This window comes from Spermophilus citellus, assembly GCF_964194105.1.
Source record: "Spermophilus citellus genome assembly, chromosome: 12".
NCBI classification, from domain to species: domain Eukaryota; kingdom Metazoa; phylum Chordata; class Mammalia; order Rodentia; family Sciuridae; genus Spermophilus; species Spermophilus citellus.
Window position 1 is genome coordinate 15,086,731 of NC_138198.1, and position 11,582 is coordinate 15,098,312.

The following is an 11,582-nucleotide window of genomic DNA, read 5'->3' on the forward strand; positions in this document are numbered from 1 at the left end:
CGACCAGCTCTTCCTGACGTGGGAAATGCTGTGTACTGCAAAAATGTGGCTGAGAGAGAAGAGTTGTTCCTGAGTGACACGTATTTAAAGCCCAGGGCTGCCGATATTTTCATTCTTCATAGTGTTTTACTAAAATATTATTTTTGAAGCATTCCTTTTGCACTCCGGGTGGCTTAGACCCATCTCATAATCTGTTAATTGGAAAGAGGCTAGGAGGAGGAGGAGCAGCAGCAGCAGGGCACACTCCGCAGGCCATGTGCCCAGAGCAGGTTCCTTTCACTCATACCCTGTCCCGGAGGGCACCCCTTGTTTGCTGTAGTGTGCTTAGTGTGGACTTCCGGAAGCACTAGGAGGAGTATCGGAGTGACTGGCCACAGTTCTGGGGAGAGCTCATCTGGAAGAGCACCCTTGGGCAGGTGTGCTCGAGTGGGTACAGGTCAATGTACCCTCTGTTTTGTGGGGCTGACGCAGAACACCCATGAATTTTATGCTCATTTTCATTAAGTATTGAGAGTATGAGCAATCGAAATGAAGTTGTGCTAGGCATTTTTGTTTAAAGAGAAATCAATGTTTCCAAGGTCCCATTATTGCTGTGTGTACTCTAAAGATTCAGTCAGAAACTTCTGGAGTCCTATATTAATGCTCATTTGAGCGAGTTAACTGTGTTAGACAGATTGGTGGTACTCAAAGATATTTTAGACCGTCTATCTCCAGACCATATTACTCATTATCCCCTTGCAGGGGGAAATTAATTTGACTTTTCCCTCATACTGAGAACTTGAAGAGAAAGAGGAATGGTCAGTGGATTCTGTGGCTGCATGCAGCTGGGCTTGGATCAGCATGCAGGGCTTGAGACAGAGAGCCCCGGCTGCCCTTAGGAACAGGTGTGCAGGACAGAGAGAGTCTTTGGATGCCAGGGCTGTTCTTCCTGGAATCCAGGGAAGAGCATTGGTTCACTTTTTCTTTCCACCTGCATAAAGCCCTTCATCCTGAGGTGGTCACAAGTGGAAAATTTGGTGTTTACAGTAAACATAATTTCCCCGGCTTCAGCGTCCTCGCTCCACCAAATGAGGGTCTGCATGAGATGCTCAGAACCCAGTGTTCAATTTCTGTTAATGCAGTGAGTGAAGTCGGTCTGCAGGATATAGTTAATATATTGAATTTATTTATACATATGCAGAGTATGGTATTTGTGAATGGAATCTGTGCTTTATTCCTATTTTTTCCAGCTCTTTGACGAGTAAAATATTAAATGTGTTGTTATAGAAATACAGATTATTGCTTCTATAGGAAGATAATTATGAAAATAAAATCTGAAACTATATGTTTATATGCGATTATTTTTTTTGTCTGATCATTTTCTTTTCTCTGAGGACACATTCTCTTAATTATTTGAAGTCAGCTATATTTTATAAGAATAATACTTTCTTATCTTAAATTATATGTTCTGCTCTTTAAGAGTCGGGCACCTTTTGGAAGTTACTTTAAACTATTTGACTTTTTAAAAATGCCATTCACTTACTGTGACACTCCTGTGAAATCTGCTACCTAGTGAGCTAGAAGACTGACTAACGCATCTTCCAGAAGATGGTTTTCCATAGGGTTAAATGAGGTAAGACCTTGTGATTAGGAGACTGAGGAAGCTGATGGGATGATATTGTTTTGCAGTCACGTGTGACTAGCACCACAGTGATCACCATTAGATTCACTTCAAGTAGTTAAATGTGTTGACACTTACTGTGTACATGGAGGGGAAGTGCATCATGGGAGTGGGTGTCTAGGTGCAGGAGGAGTTGGAGTGAGTCGGTGACCAGACAGTGACTCCTAGACAAGGCAGTTGTGTTTCTCTCGGGACCTTGGAGGAGGTGGAAGATGCCACGCTGGAAGGGACAAAGAAAAGCCACCCCCCGCCCCCCATTGTCTTCATAGGAGTAACAGCCTGTCACTACTTTAATATGGTGGGTCCAGCTGAAGTACACGCAGTGCCTTGGGAGAACACAGCACTGAGCAGACATCACTTTTATCAAGGAGCGTGAACCTCCCTTTCGGTGTGTGGTTTTATCGCCAGGTGACCTTCCTGCATAGAATACCTACATGATTTTTAATTAATATTCAGGAATATTAAATCTCCTTACATAACTTCTGTGTGCAGCTGGTGAATTAAATCCCCACAGAGCTTGAGACTTAAACGTTTTAGATCACATTTACAGATTCTGTATATTTGATTCCCCTCAACTTTCAAGGAACCTTATTTGGGCACTCAAAACTTAACACTCAGAATTCTCCTAAGCACATAACTAACTCAAATATTGTGGATTCAAACTCAGTCACCATCAGGTAGAATAAAAACAGGTTAGTATGTCAAATTCTGTTAAGGCTTTTTCCTGTCACGTCTCAGCGTTGTTCTGGATCCCAACCCAGGTAGTCAAGGCCCCTGGTCTGGCGCACAAGGGCGCGGAACTTCGGCTGCCTGGGGAGTGGGCATCCTAAGGGGAGGATTTCAGTGCAGTGTAGCCGTGCAGGTGGCCCCAGGATTGGGACACCATCTGCCTGTTACTCACTAAAGGAGTTTCCATTGCCTTTGAGGATTCAGACCTGGAGTAAGACACCTTTTATCGTAAGCGTTTGAGAATGCAATTTGTTTTTAGTTGACACAGTGATTGTTCATACACAGCACGGTGTGACCGTCACTCAGACACACATCGTTCCTGTCTCCACTGGTGGATTTTTGTTTTCTGCTTCTGTTGTAGTTGTAGATGGATAGGAAACCTTGTTTTGTTTATTTTATGTGGTGCTGAGGCTCTAGCCCAGGGCCTGGCGCAGTCCGTGCCCCAGCCCAGCGCTCCTCCTGCAGTCTTGAAGCGTTCCATTCGTCCTTGGCCACAGCTACAGCTGCAGTGTTCTGTGGGACATGAGCAGCTATTCCTTTTGCCCGGCTGTGCACGCACCCTGGTGTGACATCCCCATCCTCCTATGGTCAGCTTGTCTCACTGCCCTTTAATAAGTGCACCTGGCCCTGCCATGGAACCCAGAGGGGCAATGCTGCAGAGCTGGGGTCTGGGAGACCACCTGCAGGGACATCCTGGGCCCCTGGCCTCCTCTGACAGCAGCACCTCCTGAAGGCTACTGTGAGCCCTGGTCACAGAGAAGGGCACCTGCGGGAGAGGCAGGAGGCAGTGGGCTCTCCCTGAGTACTACTCGGGGGATGGGGACAGTAGGCTCTGGGGAGGAAGACCATGAATCGCCCCAGTTGGGCCAGCTGTCTTGAGGACTTCCGCATCTCAAACCACAGTAGTTGCCCTTTTACCTCGGCCCTCACCAGGCCTCGGCTGGGTGCCAGGAGCACGCCTGCCTGTCCCAGGCCCACGGGCGACTCACGATTCTGAGGGGTCGGAGGCAGAGCCCGCCCGCACTTTGCCCTCTCTGGGGGGTGCACGACTGCGGTTTATGTGAGTTCTCTTTCCAGATTCTGGCCATTGGTCATGTCATTAAGGCAGGTGTCCTTGCCCAGGTCTAATGACCCACACTGAGTGGCCAGGAGGGACAGGGGCCTCTTGCTTGGGTGATACCAAAGGACCAGGCAGAGAGCACATGCAAGCTCCAGAGAGAGCTGCGAGGGATAGAGGTGAGTGACACAGGACATCCAGGAACAGAAGGTCCTGAGCAGGGTGAGGAGTGGAAGGGGCCAGGTCAGGACCGTCCCCAGCCCTGTTGCAGGCTCTCCTGGGGCCAGGCAGGCTGGGCCCTTGAGGGGCAGTGCACGGGCAGGGATGGTCTGGTTGGACCTCCTAGTGCCCTCCCGTGTCTGAGGCCTCCCCAGCTCCTGGGCCTGGAGCAGGGCTGAGCCCCCTCCTACCAGAAGGCGTGTAGGAGTGGACAGACCTGTGTCCTTTATCTCTGCCTTCCCATTCTTTGGCAGAAGGCATTGTTGGAGAACCGGCTTCTCCAGGACTCAAGGGCCAGAACTTTCCCGCCACCAGGTGGCGCCGCAGGGTCAATACAGAGCCCTTGGCGGTAGTGGCTGCCCCTGAGCAGGTGCTGTGTTGCTTCCCAGGAGAGACTTAGGGCTGACTGTTGGAGGGTGGATGTGATTTACACGCCCACTCAGGTGAGCACGTGGCAGTGTCAGAGTCACAGGTGTGCATGTGCACACACACACCTCTGCACATACCACTGAGGGCAAACACATGGGTATATTTCCTGCTTTTGCTGTCCAATCTCAGGCTCTGCACTGGTCAGTGCTTCTGGAGTCATTCAGCATCCTGGCCCTTGTCCAGGAAATGCCAATAGTGTCCCTCAAGAACTGATGGGCCCAAGATGTCCTCAAGTATGCAGAGCAGGGGTAGTGTCCCTTACTGGGGACCACAGGTAGATGTGAGCACACCGTGCACCTCTCCCGTTCCCTCTGCCCTATCTTCTAAATGTGGCAGTATCAATGTGGACTGAGATCTGTGCCACCTACAGGACAGCCAGCAGCCACTGAAGTCCACTAAAGTCACATAAAAATAAAACATTTGCTTTATTTGCTCACATTAGTCACATTGCAGTGCTCACTAGCCCCTTGTGGCTACTGGCCACCGTACTGGCCACAGAGCATTTGGATTGCTACACCAGGCTGTGGTGTGGAAGCGGCCTGAGTGGCCCTGACGGTCATATGTGGAGACTGACCCCTGCTGAGGTTAGGAGGTGGACACTGGGGCCACCCGGGTTCACAGGTGGCCTTGGGAGGAGGTTGGGGTGAGATCGGGGTTCAGCTGCAGCCCATGAGCCACGGTGGTGTCCTAAGAGGGAGAGACCAGGACGCTCACAGGGTGCCACTCACAGCCTCAGGACTGCGCAAGAAGCTGCTGCCCGGGCAGCCCTGCCCTCGCGCCTCCGAGCCGCGAACAAGACGGCCTTCCTCAGAGCCCCAGCCTCTGTGCGGCGTCACAGAGGTGTGGGACTGATCGTGGGACTGACCGGGACACCCTGCACCCCACCTCGTCTCTCCTGACCCCATGGACTGGCTGGCCTCGGCCAGGGCTCCCCCTCAGGGTCCCCTGGGGCGCAGGGGAGGGAGGACAATGTGGCAGTCAAGGACAAGCTTAACTGGGCAAAAGCCCAGAGGCCTCCCCAAGGCTGTAATCCCCACGGGGCCTCCCTGCGTGGCTTGGCCTTCCCACATCATGTCAGCTGTGTTCAACAGGCATGTCCCCAGAGCCGTCTTTCCAGGGGACCCAGCCGGAGGTTTGAGGCCAGTGTAACCTAAGCTCAGAGGTCCCCAGGCCACTTTCCCTCACTGTGTCCAATGCGAAGTCCGGCCGGAGTGACCGCCGGGGAGAGGGATGAGCTGAGGTCAGCATGCAGAACAGCCAGGTCCTCCCCGATGTCCTCCTGGTCATGGCAGCCACGGGAGGACACTGTGGATTCTGTCTTCCAAGATCAGAGGAAGCGTCCGTAAGTGTCCCCCACCCCAACACTGAGAGCCTTGTGGGACTAAACAGCTCCCACAAGAAGCCCCAAACGCACAGGTGGCATACAGCTCTGGGCTTGGTCTCCCTGGTATCCTTGGAATGCAAGGTGACTTCTTTTTCCTAGCAGACCTGGGGCTGCCCTTGGGGGTCTCCTGAGGCTGGTCAGGGAGGAAGGACGCTACCTGTTCCTGGGAGGACCTGGCCTGGAGACCAGGGTGGAAAGCCAGCCGCAGGGCGGGAGCATGGCCAGGTCGGGAGGGGCCTTCTGCTGCCTCTGGCCATCACTCTAGGGTTCTCCTGGACATCCTGGGATGGTGACCAGGATGTCAGTTCCCCTGATCCTGACGTTCCTTTGGGTAATTTGGAAAATACAGATGCATTATGATCTTCAAGCCTGAGGCTATGCGGCCCCCAGGTGCCGGTCAGCAGGGCGGTGTGGACCACACCAGCACGAGCTAGGTGTCTTCCTTTCCTTCTAGAAAGTTCCTCAGGGCAAATCCGAGTTTGGCATCAGAAACAAGCTGACGGGGCTGCGAGTCGCGGGCACTCAGAGGCCTTGACTCACAGGTACAGAGGCCTGGGAGGGCACAGGTCACCTGCAGAGCCCCTCCCAGGCCGGTGACCAAGCCTGATTCTCCTAGCCCCTCCTGGCTCCGTCTTCCTCCTGCCTCCACCTTCTGCCTCCCTTGGCCCTCCGCTGCTTCTTACCTCTTCTTCTTCTTTTTTTTTTTGGAAAAAAGAAAGTATATTTAGAATTAGACAGCTGGGCTCTGTTTAGATGATCCCAATTTTGTTGGCAACGTTCACCGTCTTCTGATCTTTCCTTTCCCCCTTCCTTCAGTCTTCCCTCCATTGTTCCCCTTCATCCCTTTTCTGCCTCCTCTATTTCTCCTCATGCTTGTCAGATGACACTCTGGTCGGTGGGAGAAAACTACCAAATGAACAAAACAACCAACCGAAGCAAAATTGGTATTTCTGTACAGCCTCCCACTAATGCTGGTCATCTTTGTGCTTATTACTGGGGACAGGGAGTCCCCAGGTACTTTGGGATGCAGCTCTGTCTTCTAGAATAAAGACGAGTGTGACCTTACGCCAGCCTTCTGGGCCGGGCACCCTGTGACGTGAGGAGAGGTCCCTGCACGCCTGATAGCCCTAGCTGGGGGCCAAGGTGGAGAAACGCACAGAGAGCTTCCTCATGGTTGTCTCCTCCTCTTTCATGCCGTGTCACCACATTCAGAGTGCCACCAGTCCACAGAGCTACCCTGCTCCTGTCTGGATCTCGACTGTCCCCAAAGGCCCACATTTTACAGGCGTGGTCCTCGGGGTGGTGCCACTAGGAGATGGTGGGCCCTTTAAGAGGCAGAGCCTTGTGTCAGGTCTTTGGGGGTGTTGGGGTGTGGCCTTAGGGGACTGGGTGCCGGACTTTTCCCTTTCTTTGATTTCCTGGCCACGGTGATGGGACAGGTCTCCTCTGCCACACAGTTCTGCCCTATGTACCCTGCTGCCAGAGACCCGGGGCGACAGTGCCAACTAATTGTGGACCAGAGTCTTCCAGTTGGAGGGCAGGAGTGACTTTTGTCCCCGTCGATGGTCACCTGGGGCATTCGTTACAGTGATGGCAGCTGACTCCATCAGCCTAGAGTTACCCCAGGGTCACCGCCTCCTCCTACAGTGACCCCACGGTCCAGGGCTCCCCCACAGCCTAGTGCCTGGTGCCTTCCACTCATCCGTCCTCATTCATCCTGGAGATGTTGGGGAACCCAGAAGAACTCGGGAGTCTCAGGTTCCAAGGACATAAGCTGCCTGGTCAGAGAGGCCCCAGGACCCACGCACACCAGACTGAGGCTGAGTGGGCGTTTTGGGGGTAGTGGAGCAGCAGGCCAGGGTCTCCCGGAGAGGAGACCTGAGCTGCTGGAGCACCGGCCTTCCCTGGGGGCCTCCTGTGCAGGTCAGGGACCACTGACCACCTCAAACTACGGCACAGCTCTTTGTGCTCCTGTGCCCCAGCAGACTGTGACACTGGGGACAGCACCATCTCACCACTCGGCTCCCACACTGTGCCTGGCACACAGCAGGCACTCAGTGTGCTGGGAAACGGGCCGATGAGGAGCGAGCAGCAGTGGCCCTGGCTTTCACCAGGGGCTTCTGTGGGGCAGGTGGACAGGAGGCCCCAGGGCAGTGGCTGAGCCCCTAGGTCATCTCCGCCTATGACATTAAGTAGCACGTTCCTGGTCACTGCACCTGCTGCCCTGGGGCAGCTGTGGGCAGGCAGCGTCCCGCTGGAAGCGTGACAGGGTACCGCAGCACCCTGTCCTAGGCAGCACCCTTCCTACGCAGCAACCTGTCCTATGCAGCACCCCATCCTAGACGGCACCCTGTCCTACGCAGCTCCCCATCCTGGGCAGCACCCCATCCTACATAGCACCCCGTCCTACACAGCACCCTAGACGTGGAGCCTCCTCGCCCTCGCCCCAGGCTGGGGAGAGTCTTGATGAGAGGAAATGGAAGCGCAGTGTCTACACACTCAGGCCACGAGCCTGTGCCAAGGGTCCCACTGGGATTGTCCTTAGGAAGCAGGGTCTCCTGGGGCCTGGGGAGCAGAGGTCACCCCATTAATGGAAATAGCGGGTCCGGAGCAGGGAGGCTGGGCCTGTCGCTGCAGGGCCTGGCTGTCGGGGAGCCAGTGAGGGGTCGACCTCTGGCTCAGGAGGTTGAGGGGACGTCCCCTGGAGGCGTGCTACATGTTCCACAGGGCTCAGGCACAGCCTGCTCCCCTCCTGTCTGCCTCGGGAGACTCAGGTCTTTCCCGCTGTGTCTGTCTGAGACTCCTCTTTGCCTGTCACTTGTCACCTGTCCCTAGTATCCTAGTGTAGGGTACCACAGCGTCTGTCTGCTCTCTGCTTGACAGTCACCTGCCTGGGCTGCTTGAGATAGTCTTCTTCCTGAGTCCTTCATCAGCCATTTGGTGTCCACCTAGGAAGTCACCTGAGCTTCCTTCAAGTCCTTCCAAATGCTTCTGACCTGGGTGTCACTGCCAGGAGGTCCTTAGTGTCCTTCTTTGCTCACACACTTTCCAACTCCTGTGTACATGAAGGAATTTTACTTGTGCCCTGTTGACGACGCCAAGTGTTCTGCTGCGAGTCCTCAGGCTCCGGCCCCTTCCTTGCGAGGGTGGGGTATGGCTGACCACCATGACCTCAACCCTGTCTCCAGCACAGCCGTCCTGTCCTCCTGTCAGTCCTCCATCTTGGACTGGGCTTGCTCTGCTGTGCCAGGGCCGAGTGGCCCTGCGCAGATCATTTGCATGCTGACCCCCCCGGGACTCGCCTTCTCCGCTGTCTTCACAGCGTCCTCCTCCTGGCTGGGGACCCTTCTCCTTCTGAAGTCCCTAGGGCTAGGGCTTGCAGGGTGCCTTTCCTTGTCCTGAACTTGCCTGAGTTTGTCCCCTGGCTGGTGCCTCTGGGATGTGTCCCCCTTTTCTTCCTCTTCGTCCCTTGCCCTATGTTTTCCCCAGTGAGCTGCGGTTTCCTGCAGAGGGTGGGAGCTCACTGGCCTCTCCCCAGACAGAGGGCGATTCTAGGAGAACACGAGGCCCTGCCTCTCTTGGCTTCTCTCCTGGTCCTAGGAACAGGGTGAAGTGAAGCCCATGGCCACCACACAGAAGCAGAGGTCTGCTCTGTGCTGTGTGTTGGCACAGGATGCCTGCCCTGTGGTTCCCACGTAGCAGAAGGAGAGTCCAGGAGCCGCGAGTCGCTGCGCCTCCATCCAGGAGCCAGGAGCCAGGGCTGTGGGCATTGGGGTCCAGGGAGTGGGGATGCTGGGAACACCCCGACTGGGGAGGCTGGCCAGCTTTGTGGGAGCCCAACCACCCCCACCCCGGGAGAGACTGTGGTCGAGCAAGAAGCTCTAGCTGGATGGGCCAGAAAAGGAGAGCTTTCGTCCCTGACAGAGTGACCGTGTTGTTTTTTCCTTTTTGGGATGAGGCTAAAGAAATTGAAATTACGGTTTAGGTTGTGAACAAAGTCTCCAAATGGCTGTGTCAAGTAAAGGGATAAAACCCCTCTCTCTGGCATGCTGGGCCTAGCTCAAGGGCCACGTTTGCTTCTGGGTTGGTCCCGGGCTGCCCTGGTGAAGGAAGGCTGTCCCAGGAAGCGTGTGACGTGAGAGCGCCTCTGGGTGACACAGCAGGGCACGTGAGAGCGCCTCTGGGTAGCATAGCTGGGGCTCCTGCAGCAGATCCTGGTAAGAAGAGGCTGTCGGGGACGAGGGTGACGGAGAGCTTGTCCTCCCTGCACCAGGCAAGGGAAGGCTCACGGGTCCCCTAGGCTGAGCCTCTGGGCTCTGCAGCCCCCCGCTGCCCATCAGCAGGGACACTGCGCCCACCACCAAGGGCAGGTGCCAGTGAGGGTGGTGGTTCCGGGCTCAGCAGGGGAGCAGAGCCAGCCCTGGGCACAGGGAGCCTGGGCAGGAGGGCGGCAGGGCAGCTGTGCCCGGCCATCAGGCAGCCTCAGCTCCTTTGATGCCTTTCTCAGGGCCGAGAGGCCGGGTGGGTTACTTCAGTGTCCTCACTCAGGCAGCTCATTGAGGATCATGGGCACGCGTAGGGAGGACGGCACGGTGATGTCCCAGAGGGGGGTTTGGCTGAGCAGTAGGGGCCTGTGGCCCAGCCGAGTGCAGGCACCCTGAAGACCCTGCAGGAACAAAGGCCAGCTCCGCACCCAGGGCTCCCCATGCTCCGGCCTCCCCACTGTCCAGCCTCTCCCTGCAGAAGCTGCCGCAGAGGCCAGACCTCGAATTTCCCCTCAAGACTGGGCTTTTGAGTGCTTGAGTTTCCATCTTCAGTTGCAGACTCATGGCGCATGGGAATGGAATCGAGTCTGTTTATGGAGCTGTATCCGGAACCCTGTTAGTTCCTCATTAGCTCTGGCAGCTTTCAAGACAGAGGACTTGGAATTTTCCTATGTACAAAATGCGATTCCCTGCAAACGGAGACAGGGCTCCCCCTCTGCACAGCTCTGTCCCCTTGCTCCTCAGGGAGGACCCCAGCATGTGAACAGAAAGGGCCAGCTGAGCTTCCTGCCTGGTGCTGTCCCCAGGGCAGGCGGGTCTTCCATTGCCAGGTAGGACTGAACTGCAGGGTGTGATCCTCTGGACTTTCCTGAGGTTGGGAAAACCTTTTTTTCTTTCTCGCTCACCAAGGGGTTCTTGACCCTATAGGAAAGCTGGACAGTTTAAAACGTCTCTGCATCTGTTGAAATTCCCATAAAACGATAAATCATAAAAATATATTTTCCTTGTTTCAGCATTTTATTGATGCTTTATGGTTTTCCAGAATGTCACTGAAGACATGTTCCATGTTTCCACAACAGCCCAGCCAGGGACAAAGGACAGGATTCTTCTTTTTTTCTTTTGGTACTGGGGATCATTCCCAGGGGTGCTCAACCACTGAGCCACATCTCCAGCCCTTTCTTGTAATTTGTATTTTGAGAGAGGGTCTTGCTAAGCTGTTGAGGCTGGCCTCAAACTTGCAGTCCTCCAGCCTCTGTCTCTAAGCCGCTGTGATTGTAGACGAGCACTGACCACCACTGCACCTGGAGTGGGATCAGGTTCTTGTTGGACGACTTTCCCTAACACCTGGAGATCCCTCTGGCTTCTCTGGGTTCCGTAGTTCTCTGTACTGAATCCTTTCCCCTCTGGCTCCTTAGGTGATTCTACTTTAAGTTTGGCTTCCAGAAGTTTCCCTATCACACGCCCAGCAGAGTCTTACTTGGTGGCCGGCCCATTTCAAACCTTCAGCCTCCTGGACCTAGAAGTTAGCATTTTTCATCAGCTCTGGTGATCACTGAGCCATTCTGTCCTCGAGTGCTGTGTCCCCCTGTCCTCCGGGACTTCTGGGACTGTGTTGACCGCTGGACTTTGTGCCACAGGCTTCTGGGTGTCTCTGTTTCTCCAACCCTGTTGTCCCCCCACACCTCATTGATAGTTTCTATTTATCTGCCTCCAGTTCACTCATTTAAAATTCTGCCTTTATTTGGTTCTGTTGGCTTACAAAAGGAGTCATTTGTAAACCCATTGTGTAAGAATGAGCGCCTGCGATTGTGAGTTGATAAGGTGGCCAGCTCTCTCTGA